This window comes from Caloenas nicobarica, chromosome Z, assembly GCF_036013445.1.
Source record: "Caloenas nicobarica isolate bCalNic1 chromosome Z, bCalNic1.hap1, whole genome shotgun sequence".
In the NCBI taxonomy this organism is placed as follows: domain Eukaryota; kingdom Metazoa; phylum Chordata; class Aves; order Columbiformes; family Columbidae; genus Caloenas; species Caloenas nicobarica.
The window spans coordinates 83,017,145-83,033,216 of NC_088284.1; the positions used below are offsets into that span (position 1 = coordinate 83,017,145).

The window sequence follows — 16,072 nt, forward strand, 5'->3', positions numbered from 1 at the left end:
CCCAGCCCCGTGGGCAGCAGGTCTGGGGGGATCCTGCCCCTCTGCTCCGCTCTGGTGAGACCCCCCTGCAGTGCTGGTCCAGCTCTGGGTCCTCAGCACAGGACACACATGGACCTGTTGGAGAGGGGCCAGAGGAGCCACAGGAATGATCCGAGGCTGGAACAGCTCTGCTGGGAGGACAGGCTGAGAGAGCTGGGGTGTTCAGCTGGAGAACAGAAGCTCCGGGGAGACCTTAGTGCGGCCTTTCTCCACTTAAAAGGGGTCCATAAGAAAGATGGGGACAGACTTTTGAGCAGGGCCTGCTGTGATGGGACAGGGCGTGATGGTTTTAAACTAAAGGAGGGAGATTCAGGCCGGACATGAGGGAGAAATTGTTGGCCCTGAGGGTGGTGAGAGCCTGTCCCAGGTTGTCCAGAGAGGTGGTGGATGAACCATCCCTGGAGACATCCCAGGCCAGGCTGGACGGGGCTCTGAGCAACCTGAGCTGGTGAAGATGTCCCTGCTCATGGCAGGGGTGGCACTGGGGGAGCTGGGAAGGTCCCTCCAACCCAAACTGTTCTGTGATTCTGTGACCTGTAGAGGACACATCTGTCTGCAAGCTTATCATGGACAGCTCATCTTTTAAGTACGTGCCCCTGCCACAGGAGGCTTGTGTAAAAATGCACCAGCTTCATTTCAGAAGTGTTTTCTCTCCATCCAGCTGCCTTCACCAGACACCTAACGCTGGCTGAAGGCTCTGTATGGGCCACACTGGTCATCAGTGTCCCCTTCGGGGCAAGTTTGCTTTGGTGGATGCTCCTCTCTCCTTTCTTCCTACAGGGCTCTTGGGAGCCAACAGCACAATCATTTCTCCTACCATCAAGGGCTGGAAAGTTCAATATTTGACATCCAAATATTTGTGTGGATCAGACTCCAAGAAACCATTAATGTTTCATGTACTGGCTTAAACAATAAGCATTTATTTTCATTTATACAACTAAAATAAGTTTGTTTTCAGAAATGCACTGAACTGACTGTTACATCTGTAGAATTCCTGTGCTATGAGAAGAGTTAGACTAACACAAAAATAGGGTGTGACCAGAGTCAAGCCCAGTGTTTGTACCTAATCCAGCAAACCCTAGGAAACAACCAACCTGTGTTTTCATAGCATGAAGTTTTCATATTTTAGTGGGAAGGAAATCTGACAAACATATTATTCATCCCTGTTTTTTTCAGATAAGTGGGTAAGGAAGGAAAATCTTGGAGAGGAGTCTCTTCCAGATTATCTAAATGGGAATAGATATGCTAATGTACAGCCAGTGAGAATCCCACAGGGACTCGAAACCTCGCACGGGCAGAGTCTAAGCAATGCTCTGCTATGTGCAAATCCAGAATTGGCATGGGTCTGTGTTTTGCCCAAAGATGAGCCGATCCCAGGGTCACAGCTGGAAATTGTGTGTGGTCTGTATGCGGCAGAACTCCAGGCTGAAGCACGCAGATTTCAGCTCATCTGCACTGTGGATGCCAGAAAGGGGAACCGAGCTTTTTAAAGTGTGTCTTAGCAGAGCACAAATAGCTTTTTTCCAGCTCTAGTCTTTTGCAGCCTGGTGGGGAGTGCTTCTTCACACAAACTTCTCCCAATCAATAGGGTGACAGCCCTAATGTATAGTTAGCGTATGTGCAAGGGTCATACAGCTGTCCCTTCAGTAGACATTAATCCTACATCCAGAATTATGCGAGAGGTTAATGTTTGCTAATCTAACAGACTCTGTTTCTCTCCAGTCCTGCAGGGATGAAAGGATGTGAGCTTCACTTAAGCTTTTTAAGTTGGTTCTGTGATGGATTCTGCCTGTTTTATTGCAAACCAGAGGGATGGGGGTGGAAATCTGTCTCTGCTCCTAACTCAGGCTTTCCAAGCCAAGAATATTGTTATCATTATTTACCAAGAGCAAAACTTTCCTTAGTGCCTAGCAAAGGAGAAAAGGATTCCCCTGTGTGAGCTGAAAAGGAGGAAGGGGCAGAGGGGATGGGAGCATTTGCTCCCAAGCAAGACAAGCCATGTGTTCAGAGCCAAACCTCCCTGAGGCTTGGCTATCCAAGCAGGGAAAAAAAGTGAACTGTTGCATTTTGTACTTTTCCTTTCAAAGTCGCGTGACAGTGAAGAACCATCAGGAGTGGGAATGCCAGGCAGAGTGAGTCTGTGTTGTACCAGAAAAAGGGAGGAGTCACTTGTACTAGAGAAGCCTTTGAAGGGAGACTTGAGGCATTCCTCAGGACACCAGCACTTTCCTGGAGGCAACCACCCTTGTCTTACTGCGGGCTAACCCACTCTGCAGGGTTTCCCCAGACAATGTAGGGATTTCTAGGGATTCCCGGGAGCAAACAGACAACCCTCTTTATAAATACCGTTATATTTCCTTCAGAACCTGTGTTGAGCGGAGAAGGAAAAAGTGAGACTCTACACACCACAGAGGGGTCTCATGAGAGTAAATACAAGAACATCGCTCAGGCAGGGCAAGGCATATTTTCTGGCATGATATCAAGGAAATCATGCTGTGACCCAAGTACTGGTATTTGGATTCAATCTGAAATTACAGTAAATTAAAATGGGAAGTAGCAGGCTAACAGCCTTCTGGAGAGCTGGGGGAGTGGGGGAGAAATAATAAGACTGTATCTTCAGAATTTCCTGTGTTTGCAATGCAGCGAATGTGTGCTATCCAGTACAACAAATTTACCATCCCTTTGAAAGTATCTATTGAGCTACTCTTATCACAAGGCAGATGCAGAGGTGAAATAAATGCTTCTCTACCCTCGATGTTATCTAAAAATGCTGTTTTGGCACAGCACAGCTTTACAGAAGCCTGAGCTAGAAAGACATTATCACACAACAACGTTACTTTTTACTATAGGACTAATTACATCCAAAGTTTTACTTGAGAACACTAAATCAATACAATTTTTAGTGCCGCGTGGTGGAAACAACTAGATTAGCACAGCTGACCCATGTCTGCTCTCGGTAAAGCAGGTCTGAAAAGAATAGTACTGTGGGCAGAAGAGCAGCAGTGGGCTACATATAATGTAGGATCCCCTCTCCTCCCACAGCCTGAACTGAAAGGGGTGCCTGGGTCTCTTTTTCCACCACATCCCAGCCTTCAGAGGCTGGATTTTCCCATCAGGTTATCCTGCTTTCAGCAGGCAGATGAATTGATCCAGGAGAGTCCAGTTCAACCCGTTCCCACATCAGACCGGTGGCTCTGGGACCTGACACAAACTACATTTCTTCTCGATACCCCAGACAGGCAGACGGATCAATAACAGATTAGCTATAGGTGGCCCAGTGATTTTAAGAAAGAATGAACTGCAAGGTTTATGTAGTCCTTCTGTGATCCCTACCCCTGTTATTGAGTGTGAACAAAACATTTCTCTGTGACTGTCAAATGCCCACTCTTCACACGCAGCTACTTGTTGAAATTGTTCTTGAGACTAAACCAGCCCCCGCAAGGACCCAGCAACCTTTTTTTGTGAAAGGGGAGTGGGGAGACAAGGCAAGGTGGACTCACTTTAAGAATCGGTGGGTTTACAGCACAACAAGGAAAAAACTTCTTTATGGCTTTCCCGGGACTTCAGGATTCTGTGTTTCTATTTTTACAAGAATGGGCTGATTTGTCTTAGGCTATTACTGTCTATTACTGCTGGAAGTCCCGGGGAAAGGTGGGAAGCAGAGAATTCTGGCAATCTGCCTAAAGAGAAATCAATGAAACAAATTAATCCTTCGCAGGCTGCAATGACACAGTAATCCATCATTCAGAGCTGCTTTTATACACCAAATCAGAGAGCAGAGGAAAGAGCCCTGGGGGACATCACAGACAACAACTTACAGCAACACTGGGAAAATACTAAGGAATCAGTTTATTTAAAGAGGATAGATTTCAGTTGATTGCCTATTTCGTTTTATAGAGATTTTTCTTCTGTAGTGCTGCAAAGCCCTGGGCGGATGGCTCTATCTGCTGAATGCTGGCTGCCCGGATCTCCTCCATGGGCTTCCAGAGGGGTTGTAAAAAACAAAAAAAGTATTTTTACCCGTGATGGGTGAGTGGATGATACTGACTTTTGGAGGCGTGGAGGGAGAGAGGAGGGTCCCCGAAGCCCCTCCGCGGGCTTTGCAGAATCGGGCCCCTCGGGCACCGGCGGCGTTGATCCTGATCCACCATTTCAGCTCCATGGGATGGATGTGGGGCTAGAGGCGGGGGGGCACAGGGGGAGAAAGGCCGGGCAGGATCAGACCAGACCCTCCCACTCCCTATCCTCGCACCCCCCTGCGGTCATCTCTTCGGGAAACCCACGCAGCGGGGGTAGGCGGCACGGATTTGAAACCATCGACCCGTGCTTAAAAGTCAGCTGGTGGTACCCAAAGGGCTGGAGGGGGTGGAGAGGGAAGGGGCTGCTGGCCACGGTCCCTCACCCAAAAAAAAAAAAAAACCAACACAAAAAAAAACCAAAACACCACCCGTGGAGAGGCCGCGGTGCCCTCGCTGATGGCTCGTCCCTCACCGCGTGAATGTGACCCACGTCTCGGGAGCGGGGCAGAGCCGGGAGCATCCCCCACCCTCCTAGACGACCACCCTCCCACACTCCTCCCTGGGACACCCCCGCGACGGCGGGAGTTTGGCAATACGCTGGAAATGGACGCAAAACACGTGAAACAGTAAAACTGCCGAAACACGGACACCAGGGTGCTATCGGGAGGGGTTTGTTGGTTTGGTTTGGTTTTGCTTTTTTTTACTCGCTCCCTCCTCTCCCCTCTATAGGCAAAAGGGTAATTTTGGTAGCCCGCTTGCATGTCGGTTTCACTACCCTGGATACTTGGAAGGCATGTTTTATTCTGGCTTTCCCCTACTTTGAAGAGATGGATAACGTAAGGACCTGGTGGTGCTGCTGGGGTCAGTAGAACTATGCTAATTGGGAAGCCTAATTGCTTCAAGCAGTCGTGCCTCTAAACATGGAGATCGCCGTTGACGGAGTCAGTCTGTTCTTAATAAAATGAAGAAGCACTGAATTTAATTCCCAAGAAAGGGACTATAAAAGTTTCCACAGTGTAACTAAATGACTTCACCTATACTATTACCCCTCAGATGACATCTTGAAAGAAGGCAGACTCAATAAAGCCTCCATATTCATAAATTGGCTGTGCTTAGGCCAGTAAATCTGGACTGATTTAAAAAGGCTTTTTCATCCTCCCAATCAAATGAAGTCATTGTTAATTAGATGTTTTCTGTTAACAATGTCGCTATTCCCTGTATTACCTGCTCACGCATTTAGTGAACTTCTTACAGCATCTGGATCAGCAGATTTTTTTTTCTTTCCCTTTTCTGCAGTGTCACACTGAAAGGTGGTTTCCCCCTTGTGACTCTCCTTTTCGGGGCGAATACCATTCACTCTGCTCCAGGCGGGATAAATGCCGCCTTTGGATATTTGTAGAGGTCATCAGTGTACCCGACGGGGCTGTGAGAAGAGAGAGCCGTGCGAACTCCCTATCCAGGGGAAAAGCTTGTCCGGGATCCCCACTGGGATGACAAGAACTCCCAGCTAGCCCAGGCGGGTTTCGGGGTGCCCGCTTGACCTGCTTGAGACACCCGCCGAGAGTGACATAGGCTTGGGGACAAGTGTGCGGCGGGGTGGAAAAAAAAAAAAAAAAAAAAAAAGGTCCCTAACTTCCCGCTGGTAGCTTGGGATGTTTGCAAACAAAAGAAAAACCGCAGCGTCAGCTCCTCGGGCTCTCCACCTCGTAGTGAGAGGCATGTTGGGGCGTGTTTCCCTCAGTTTAAGTGGTTTAAGAGGCAGGCATTCTGCCTGCGCGGAGAACCTGGGGGGATGCGATTTTTCCCTGCTTCCCAGCGGGTCTCGGCGCTTCGCAGCCTGCAGCAAAGCCCACGGGTGATGAGGAGGACACGAGCGGCATCCCACAAGTTGTGATGGAATAGAAAGTTATCCCAGCGTGGGGTCTGGGAGGTGCGCGGCTCTTCAGCGGTTCTGCAGCAGCTATGCTCTGAGTTACACTTAGTTGAACCGTCCTTTTCCTAGGCTGACAGGAGAAAGCAGGGGACTCCTGCTTAATTAGGTGTAGCAGGTGTTTTTTTGCCAAGTGCTTTGCACCTAAACCAGTGACCTCTTCAGATTTCCCCCGCAATCCTTTTTGCCATTTAAGCCCGTCTTCATCCTACTTAGACAGATTTCAGTCGTGTGTCTCTCTCCCGAAATCGGCTCCAAATAAACGGATCACGAATGTAAAACTATCCCCCCAAGACATATGACTAAGAATTGTCAAGGAGACTTTGGTCCACTATCCATGTCTATTATGCCAGTCACTCATCATGATTCCTTGTGGTGTGTCATACGTCATCATGACACTGATCCATGACACAGTTTAATACTATGCGGGGATGCTCCGGCACATCACAGCTTCTTGCCTTCACCCTGCACCTTTGTAACTCGCTGCAAACGTGTCCCCTGGATCCTCTCCAAAGGACCACTGCGCAGCCTAAATTAAAAGCCATCATCCCGGTCACTTTCTGGCCAAAAGCGCGGTGTTCGGGGTTTCCAGCTATTTCCCTGTTTCGAGTTTGTTTTGCCTGTGTCTCCCGACTCTTTTTTGCCTCGGGTCCTTCAGTCCAGCGGCTGTCCTCACCCCCCCCCTCCCAAACTCGGGCTGAAGGGCTCATATCGGGGGATCTCCGCGCCTTGCCGTGCGCTATACCCCGCGTTAGGCGTTCAGCGCTCCTGATATTAAACTGAGAAAGATGCCTGTCCACACTTGAGATGTCTATTCCACGCGTGGGCGAAGGGCAACATCTCCGCGCTGGGTACACGCAGGGAGAGGTCGGTAGGCGGCCGGAGAGCGGCGGGGGGGTTAAGAACGCCAGCCTGCACCCCCCTGCACCTCCGTGGGTCGTTAGCGTGGAGGGAACCCGAGGGGTTTGCGTGGCACCATCTCGGAGCCACCATCCGACCCGGAGTCGGAGCATCCTCTGGGCTGCGGGAAAGAGACAGATAATAGCGGCGGCTGCAACGCCTGCCATTTATCACGGCAATGAACAATGTAGAGTAATGCGGAGTAATTGCTCTTTCCGCTTCCAGAGGGAGCTCAAAGCTGGAAAATCAAGGTTAGAGTCTTCCAAACTGTAAACAATTTCCACAGGGCACATCCGAAGCTCACGCAGATAGACAGGGAGACAGACAGAGAGAGAGAGAGTTCCCCGTTTGTCTCGGAAGGGACGTTAAGATTCATTTAGCAACGTGCGAGGAGGGATAAAGACTCTGTCAACGTGTATTAATCTGTTTAGCTACAACACAGAGCTGAGAAACTTTTACCTGTGCGCAGCAGGAAGGAACCTGAGGTGGGGTACAAGGTGAGCGAGAATCCGGGCTGATGAACGGCAGGATCGGCGCCGCAATAATTAATTCACTGTGGACCACAGGTTTGTTTAGCAAGCACATAAACTCCGGCTGGAAATAGCGACCTGCTTGTGCGCGTTCGCGCAGGGATCTCACGCGTGTCGTGCGCTTACGGCTGCGAGCGTGCGCTGGTGTCCCGCCTGTGAGCAGAGTTTCGGGCTTTTGTCTCCTGTAATACACCCGAGTGTCAGGCTGTAGCGTGGGATGTGGATATTTACATCCATCTCCTCACATGCACCTCTCTCTGTAAGTTTTCCCTCCGTGTAACTCTGCGCGCATCCCGTGTCACATGTTTTATTAAACGCAGATAATCCCGCTCGCCTGTTCACAGTTCAGCAATGGCTGACGCTAAAAATTTAATGCTGATTCGGAAGTGGGACACGCTAATTAGGGGGTGCGTCGGGCACGGACCTCTGGAAGAGCGGCTAGGATTTGAGTCTGGGGAGAGACGTTGCTTCCCCTCTGCGCCGAGCTCGGCCAGTGCCGAAGAGGTTAAAAACCATCCTCATCATCATCCTTATCATCCCGCTGCAGCCCGGGTCGTGCCTCGCTCAACCTGCTCAGCCTGTGCACACGCACGCACTCACACTCACACACTTGGTCCCTAACTGCTCCAGCTTCCTGTCTCCCCGTCTCTGCTCCCCCCCGGCTCCACTCCCTGCCCCTCTGCCCCCCGCGCGGCCGTCATGACTCCGAGCGGTGTCACATCCTGCGTATAAATCACGGAGAACAAGCCACAGGTTCCTTTCCTTTGGGGAAAAATAAACAAGTAAAAATAAATAAATGAAGCCGGCTTTATTGCTCTTTTAGTAGAGAGATTGCGTGTCTCCGCTTATAAAAGGAGGAGGGGGGGGGGGAAGAAGAAAGTACATTAAAGAGTCACTATCGCCTCCCTGACAAGTCATTACGCCCTTATCCCCCACCAATTAACCACACCTCAAGGGCCTGCCGCTAACAGCTAAATTGGGCTGAAAACTGAAGGATCCTCTCGTCTGCCCGGGATGAGGAGGTCGCCCCGGGCAGTACCCCCTGGAGCGGGGCAGGGTCAGGCCCGGACGGGGGGAGCCGTGCAGACGAATTGCGCTCAGGCGGGCGGAGCGACGCGGGGCGCGGAGCGGGTGTGCACCCGCGCTGGGAGGCGGCAGCAGCGGAGGGGCCGGGGGCGGGGGCCGCAGCTTCGGCGCAAGGATCGTGTACCTGGCGGACTCCTTCTTGAGCTGCCAAAACTTTTCTTTTCTTTTTCTATTTCCCCCCCCCTAAACTCCTCACGCCGTGCTGGAGCCCTAATCCGTACCACAGTCCAGCAAACAATTCTATTTATCTCCTTTGTAATAGCCATTTTATGCGGCACAATGCGACATATACAGCAATGAATATGCATAGAAAGCTGCGAGGGGACATGAATGTGTACGGTAAAATGCCACCTTCCCTACCTGTCCCTTTTCTTAGCTAATTCGAACAAAAGGCATCCAGGATGCTTTTTGTGGCACTGAATTAATTCCAAATATTTGGTACACAAACTTAGGAGCCTAAAGGAGATTAATTTTCCAGAGTAATCCAATTAAAAGATTTCTAAACTAATCTTTTGGAAAAAAATAGTGCAAGGCTGAGAAGGAAAATCTGTTTTATGACAGTGATTTATTGCACCAGTCTGGTCTATAGAAAGAGGCTTTCTTTGCTTGGAGATGACCGCTCTTCCTCCCCTCTGAGGTCGCAAATATACCGTAGCACACATGTGGCTGAAACTATTTTATTTTCTGGAGAGACTATCATCCAGGAGCGAATCTCGCTCTTAACACGCCAAGGAAGGGAGTTTGGTCGCTTACGAGTACCCTAGACTTTTTAAAGTGCTAATAGATTTATGGTCTCTTTTCTGACGCCCATCCAGAGTAATTAGCACATATGTTCTAAATAGATGATAGTTTTGTGAGCAATAAAGCAATTACCCATCGCTGGAGCTGACGGTTCCTCCAACTAAACTCCAACCAGCAGCTAATTGGAAAAGTCATTTCAGCTCCATTGTCTGCAATTAGTCCTGCTAAACTATTACACCCAAACTACCTGGTTTGAGGTTTATTTCTTCATTTCTATTTGCATTTACAAACGTTTACCAAGTCATGCTTAACTTTTCCAGGCGGTGAGCGTCTCTGGGGCTGTTTTGGGGTTTGGCTTGTTGTTTTTATTTTTTTTTTCGCTCTCTCCTTTTTGCATCCAGGAGAGCCAACGCTCCCATCTTGGCCGTGCTGGAGGGCTCAGCGGTTCACAAACCTGTGTCCACTCTGCTGAGCCGGGTGATAAAACCCAATTTTTCCGGCCAGTGCAGCCAAGCGGGAGGGCGAGGGCGGTAGGGAGGAAGAAGGTTGATCCTGAACAAAAAAAAAAGACCTTAATTCCCCCTTCCACCCGCGCTCTGCATTTAGGCACAGCCTGGATGACCCCGCAGCACCACAAATAGCAGGTGTCTCTTGGCTGGAGGAGCCCGTGTGTCCCACTCAAGCCCTGCCTGGTGACACGGTGCCCCCCTGCCCCTTCCCATGGCACCGGAGGACGGGGAAAGGTCTGTGGGTCGGGGGAGTCCTTTTCTGTCCCATCTCCCCCCGAAACTACCTCCTCCTGGAGGGTGGAAAAATTAAACAAGGTAGCGGCGGCTGAGGACTTGTGCACAGTGAGTGGAAAAAATGTGTTAAACATCGGTTTGACGCCCCACCGGAGCTTCAAAATATACACCGGCTGGATTTCTTCTACTTAATTTAATCTTTATTGGACTTGGTTTCTTCTCGCCATCTATTCACCAGAAGTCCCAGCAAAACGTACCACAGGAGAGAAGAGGGGAGGGGGACGGGGACGGGGGAGGATTGTTTAGTCCTTCGTTTGAACTGCAGACTTTAGCAGGTATTTAGCACGGAGGCACTCCAAGGAGTTTGAAATAGGTCTCTTAAGTCAAGACTTCTGCCCAGGGCCCGAGCTGGTCCTGGAGTGGAAAAGATTTGTGTGTTGGGATGGGAACTTGTAGCCTTAGCAACAAAGTAGTCACTTGAAGGAATTTAGAGCGAAAGCATCCCAGACTGAGAAAGAAACACCAATTTCTGAGCGGCTAGAAGGGAAGAGATAGTACCCTGGCTTGAGCCTCTAGAACAAAGCTTTTTCTATTTGCCAGCGACCCCCAATATTGTCCGCCTCTCTTTCACCTTTTTTTTTTTTTTTTTGGTTAAGCCTAGGGGAATAAAAAAAAATCCTTTGCAAGATGACCTCCAGAAAATCGCAGGCACCCCCGTCACCGCCTGCAGACGAGCCGGGCTCGGGCAACCAGCAAAGCAGAGCCGGTTGCCCACCGATGAGCAGCAACCCCCTCCAAAAGCCGCCCTGTCTTGGTGGCCGTGTCTGCCTCTCCCAGTCCCGCCACCCTCAATAAGTGCAAACTACCAAAATCCCGGGGTCTGAGGGAAAATAACGTCGGGCCGCTTCTCCGCGCTGCGCCTCCGAGCATCGCCCCTCGGGGAGGGTCCTCACTGGCCGGGCGCTGAGATGGGGGATCGGAGGGGACTCTGTGGCCCTGGTTGCCCCCCCCACCCCCAAGCCACCCTGCCGGATTTGGGCAAGGGGTACAAGGGCTAACCTGCCCCGCGGGGTGCGCGCCTGTGTCTGCGCCGGCGCGCAGGGTGCGTTCATGGCAGAGGCTGCCCACGCGTGTCCCTGCGTGCACGCACCCACGGGCACCCACCCCTCCGGCCGGGCAGCCCCAGCGCAAAAACATTTTCGTTGCTCCCAGAGCACACACGCATCCTTCTTTTTTTTTTTTTTTTTTCTTTTTCCATTACGAGCGATTAGATGGTGTCTATTCAAAGTTGCTGATCCAGAGAGAAAATAGGAGTAGATAAAAGGAGATTTCAAGTGACCTCCTCGTCCCTTTCACACCAACCTGAGCCCCAGAATAGTCAAGGATCAACTCGGACAAAAGCCCTTTCCTTTTCCCTTTCAGCTTCAGAAGATTCAGTGCAAGGGGTTAACAATAAAACATATAACTCTAGCCCCGTTTGGTAGGATCAGGCAATTTTGTATACCTTATTAACGACACCGTTGGATATGCCCGGGCTTCACCCCTAGAAACGTGTGAATTAAAAAAAATAATAATAATAATAATAAAGCCTTGGCGTGGTACAATACATAGCAGTCATTTACAGCTTCTGTGTTGGGCTCGAGCGATTTGCTCTGTTTATTCTGTTTCGTTTAAACTTTATTTAAAGCGCATCCCCGTCCTCCCCACGCAGACAGAATACGCTGTAATAAACATATCTTACTCTTGACAGTTTAAGTGAAAACTCTAAGGTTTATTACTCAGATCAACTTCTGATGAGGTAAATATGATTATAGCGCTACTGTTGTTACCAGCCGCACTGCTGCATTTTCCCCAGCAAAATACTTTTGCACCTTTTTATCTCGGGTGCTGGGGAGAAAGTGACATTAAATACTTAAACGTCTTGGAGCCGATGTCTGGTCTGCGGAAAGTCCAGCTCGAATCTCCTCCTGACGGACTAATCCCCGCAGTAAAAGAAATGGGATCTCTGACAGGTAACTATTAAGGAAATGATTATATACTGCCGTCGATTGCGTTGTCAGGACAATCTCACAACTTTCAAACTCGTTTCCAAACGTCAGCTCTTCATCAAAAGCTCCAGTCCAATTCGGAATGATAAATAACACCAAATTCATCCCTAACAGAAGGCGGGGGTTTAAAATACAGTCAGAGGTGTCTCAACGCAAAGCCTCGTGCTAATGGTTTTTGTACACTTTTGTTACTGTAGGCTTCGGCGCTCAGATCACCGCAGCTTTAGTTGTGCCGAAAGTAAATATTTGGTCCTGGATCCACCAGCGTGTTGAAAATTATTCCCAGATTTGCCTTATATAGGAAGGTTTGATTTGCATCAAGAGGTCATAAATTTTTTTTTCCTGGAGCTCTACTTGGGAATTGCCGTGCCTTGTGCTGTTAGACAAGTTGCCTTGGGTTTGGGTGCTTTCTCTCCCCTTCCCACGCAGACGTGGTTTAGGGTTTGGTGATTTGGTTGGTTGGTTGGGTTTTGTGGCTTTTTTTTAAAAAAAAATATTTTTACTTCCAGGCACGGATTTTTTTTTCCTTTTTAATTTTTTTTTTAATTAAAAAAGGCAGTTTTTCGGATGCTCAGGCTTATCAGTTTGAATGCATGGTGAATGAAAACTTGTGATTCAGCGTCTTGCTTTGGGGTTGGCACCGCAGCCCGGTACTTTCAAGCTCTAAGAAATGACAAACCCCCGGCTCGGCGCGGCCTCGCTGCCGGGGAGGCTGCGGGGACGGCAGATTGCCTTCCCGAGGGGGTGCGGGGGGGGGACGGGTTGGGGGGGCCGCTGTCACGCCGCTTTTTTTCCAATCCCGTCTAAAATAATTCCAGGGAAGCAGGCGGCGTGCGCGGTCGCCTCTCTGGGTTAAGCACACAGGGAGGGCGAAGAGCGAAGTGTGTTTGGGGGGGGACTGGGAGGGGACCCTTCCCGGGGGTCGTGGAACCCGCTGGGATGTGCGGACGCTCCGGACAATGTGGGGATGTCGCCCGTGACCCCAGGAGCGTGTTTCGGAGTGAGACGGGGAAGGAAGAAGTCCGCAGCCACGAGTGATTTAAAAAAAAATAAAATAAATAAATGAGGCAGGATATGCGTGGAGAGGTGACCAGGGGTATGAGAGCAGGGGGGCGCTGAGCGGCGGAAAGGCAGAGACCCCTCTTTCCCAAGGCCATTCGCCTTCAGTGGGATGTCGTGAAACGGCCTGGGCGATGGGCTTGGGCGATAGTGTCAGGGATACCTGGAATGGAGTGGGAAGATGCCCACTCCGGAGGCCTGGGGAGGGAGGCGGGGGGGTGTATCCATCCCCCCGGCATCGGGCCTCCTTTAGAAAACGGCGGGGGTCGGCACGAAGCGTCCCCGGCGGTGCACGTTCCGCAAGGCGGCTGCGGGCAGGTGCTGCGGGCGGCAGCGAGCGAGCAGCCCGAACCAGTCCCCGGAGGAGCCAGCCCGGCCCCCCCGGCTGCCCAGGGTGCTGCAACCCACCGGAGACTTCCTTCCCAGGGCGGGGGGGAGAACACACACCGCTTCCCTTCGTAAAGCACCACTTCCCCCCTGCACACCTTGTATTGCGCTCTTCAAAGAATTTGGTTGTCCTCTAGGTCTGGCTGAGGAGGCGGGGGAAAAGGCGAAAAAGAAGGGGAGAAAAAAAAATAAAGGGGAGGCAAAAGAAGAAAAAGGCCTGAGAGGAAAGGCCCCAGCACCGCTGATGGGAAATGAGGCCTGGCTGCGCATCGCTGGCTGCCGAGGCCTGGCCCGATACCGCCGCCCTCAGCCCGGCTGCGGGGGCCCCGGGAGGGGCAGCAGGGTCGGGACACACGGTGGCGGCTGTGGGGGTCCCGCTGTGACCGGTCACCCCCCCGTTTGCAACAAGCCCGGCCCGGGGAAGGGGCTCCCCCGACGGCTCCGACAGAGAGGAGCACCAGCGGGGGGGTTGGGGAGGCAGGGAAAGGGGCCCAAAAGCGACCCTCTGGTTTTACAGTATCCCAGATTGAAGGTGTCCGCTGGTCAGAGCAGAAGAGGGCTAAAAATGCTAAAAATTGGAAGCGAGCCGGACATTTTTGCACACCAGAGCTGCTGTCGCTCCCTGTGACAGCAGCCTGCACATTTATTGTCCTCTATCTACCCTGCTACCTCCGTGCATGTATGCGTATGTGTATATATATATATATATACATGTATATATGTACATCCGTGCGTGCCCGAGTGTATTTATGTATATATATATTGCCTTGTGCAGCTTGGCAGATGAAGCAGGCACGTAACATTCGTTTTGGAAAATGCAGGCTACGGATCTCAGCTCCCAGCTCACATGCAGCCGTGCCACTTACAAAATAATAATAATACCTTCAACTGGTTTTTATATTATACTCTACACCCCCTCGCCTTCCTCCCCATACAGAAATAACGTGTAGGAGTTGTCACCACTAATCTCCAGAGGAACTTTTCCTTTCCAGAGGGGAAAAGAAGGCTGCAGAGGAGAGAGGAGCCAGCGTCGTCCCGGATTGAGTTACACCGGGGAGAAAGAAAGAGAGACATAGAAAGCAAAAGAGAAGGGGAAAAAGTAAAAGAAAAAAAAAAGCCACAAAATTCTCTCAAAACCCTGCCACTTTCAGATCCCAGCTTAAGCCGGTCCCGAGGAAAGCGGCGTCTGGGGCGACAAAGGGAAAATTAAGTCTGAGCATGTCCCCAGCGCCGTCTCCTCTACCCATTCCAGATCCGCAGAGGTTAAAAAGCAATCAAAGCTCATTTCCCAATTAAATGTGAGTTGTGACCATTTTTAAGTGTCCCTGTAATTTGTCGGGGAGAGGAAATGTCTCCCGTCGATTGAACTGTGCTTTAACCTGGTCAGCTGAGGCATGAGGCTACTTTTATTGATGGATGCCCTCCGTCCCGGCTCCCTCCCCAGGCTCCTGCACAACCACAGGACGCCGCAGACGGGATTTTCCCCGGGATTCCCGCAAACTTCACCGGCCCTTCACGTATCGGCTTTTTTTTTTTTTTTTTAAACCCACATTTAATAACAGCTTTCCTTCAGCACGCAGCAAATGAAAACCGCCAAGCATTTACAGCCAGGCGAGGGGAGAAAACACCTCCCGCACACCCCCCCCTCCCCAGCCCAGCGCAATTGGAGCGGGTTTAGGCTTCCTCCTGATTGCGGTTGCGCCCAGCCCGGCTGGGAAGCATCTGACCGCTGCCCCTTTAATCTGTTGACACTATCACCCAGATAAACAGGCTGCCATCGATCTTTTCATTAGGTGATCAAATAACAAACAGAGCAGGTGAAAGAGAAGAGCGTCAGGATGCTCGCACTTCGCTACCCCGGCGTCCTGCTGCTGTTTGGGGACAGAAGTTGCGCTTCGCATCGCCGTGGGGTCAGTGCCCGTGGAAACCCGCGGGGTCAGACCTGAGACACGCGCTGTGTGAGCTGCGGGTGAAGCGGGGTGCAACACCCACACATAGGGAGAGGAGAGGGCGCCGGGAGGAGGGGTGGGGGGTGAAGAAAGTCTCGGGACAAAATAAGGTCTAGGCGCCTCTCCCCCGCCCAAATAACGGGACGTCGGGGGTGGGGGCAGCCCGAGGTGGGATGTGGGAGGCTGGGGAAGGTCTCCCCGCCAAGTGCCGCGGCCCCGCTCCCCTCCCTCCGCCCCGAAAGCCCGAGGAGAGCAGCGGTGACTTGCCTGGGGTGTCCCAGGGTGTCCGGGAGCCGGGGCCGGGAGGAGCTGCGGGCTGCTGGGTCCGTCCACCTTCTCTCAGGCTTTTCTGCCTCTGTCTGTGTCTGTGTCTCTGTCTCTCTCTCTCTCTCTCTCCCCCTCTCTCTCCGTGCCTTGCTCTGCCTCTTTTACTCCCTGTCTCTTCACAGTCTGGGGAGTAAAATCTAGATGATATACATACCGAGCTTGCTTTTTTTGTCCGGTTTAATCTTATTCGTTTCACCTTTTCACTGACCAAGAGACAGGACCGAGAGTTATTTGGAAAGAGGGAGAGAGAGGAAAGGAGCCTACTGTTGCATAGTCAATAACATCCTTTTTATCAATGCAATATACAATAGAGA

General features: G+C 51.1%; 1 long non-coding RNA gene across 1 annotated transcript in view; it reads right to left on the reverse strand.

Annotated features, from left to right (window-relative positions):
* LOC136002566 (uncharacterized) overlaps positions 1-15,774 on the reverse strand; it is a 62,375-nt gene extending 46,601 nt beyond the window's left edge. Inside the window, exon 1 of the long non-coding RNA XR_010607924.1 lies at positions 15,699-15,774. This is a non-coding gene — a long non-coding RNA (uncharacterized LOC136002566). The remainder of the gene's footprint in view (positions 1-15,698) is intronic.
* Positions 15,775-16,072: the final 298 nt, after the last annotated feature.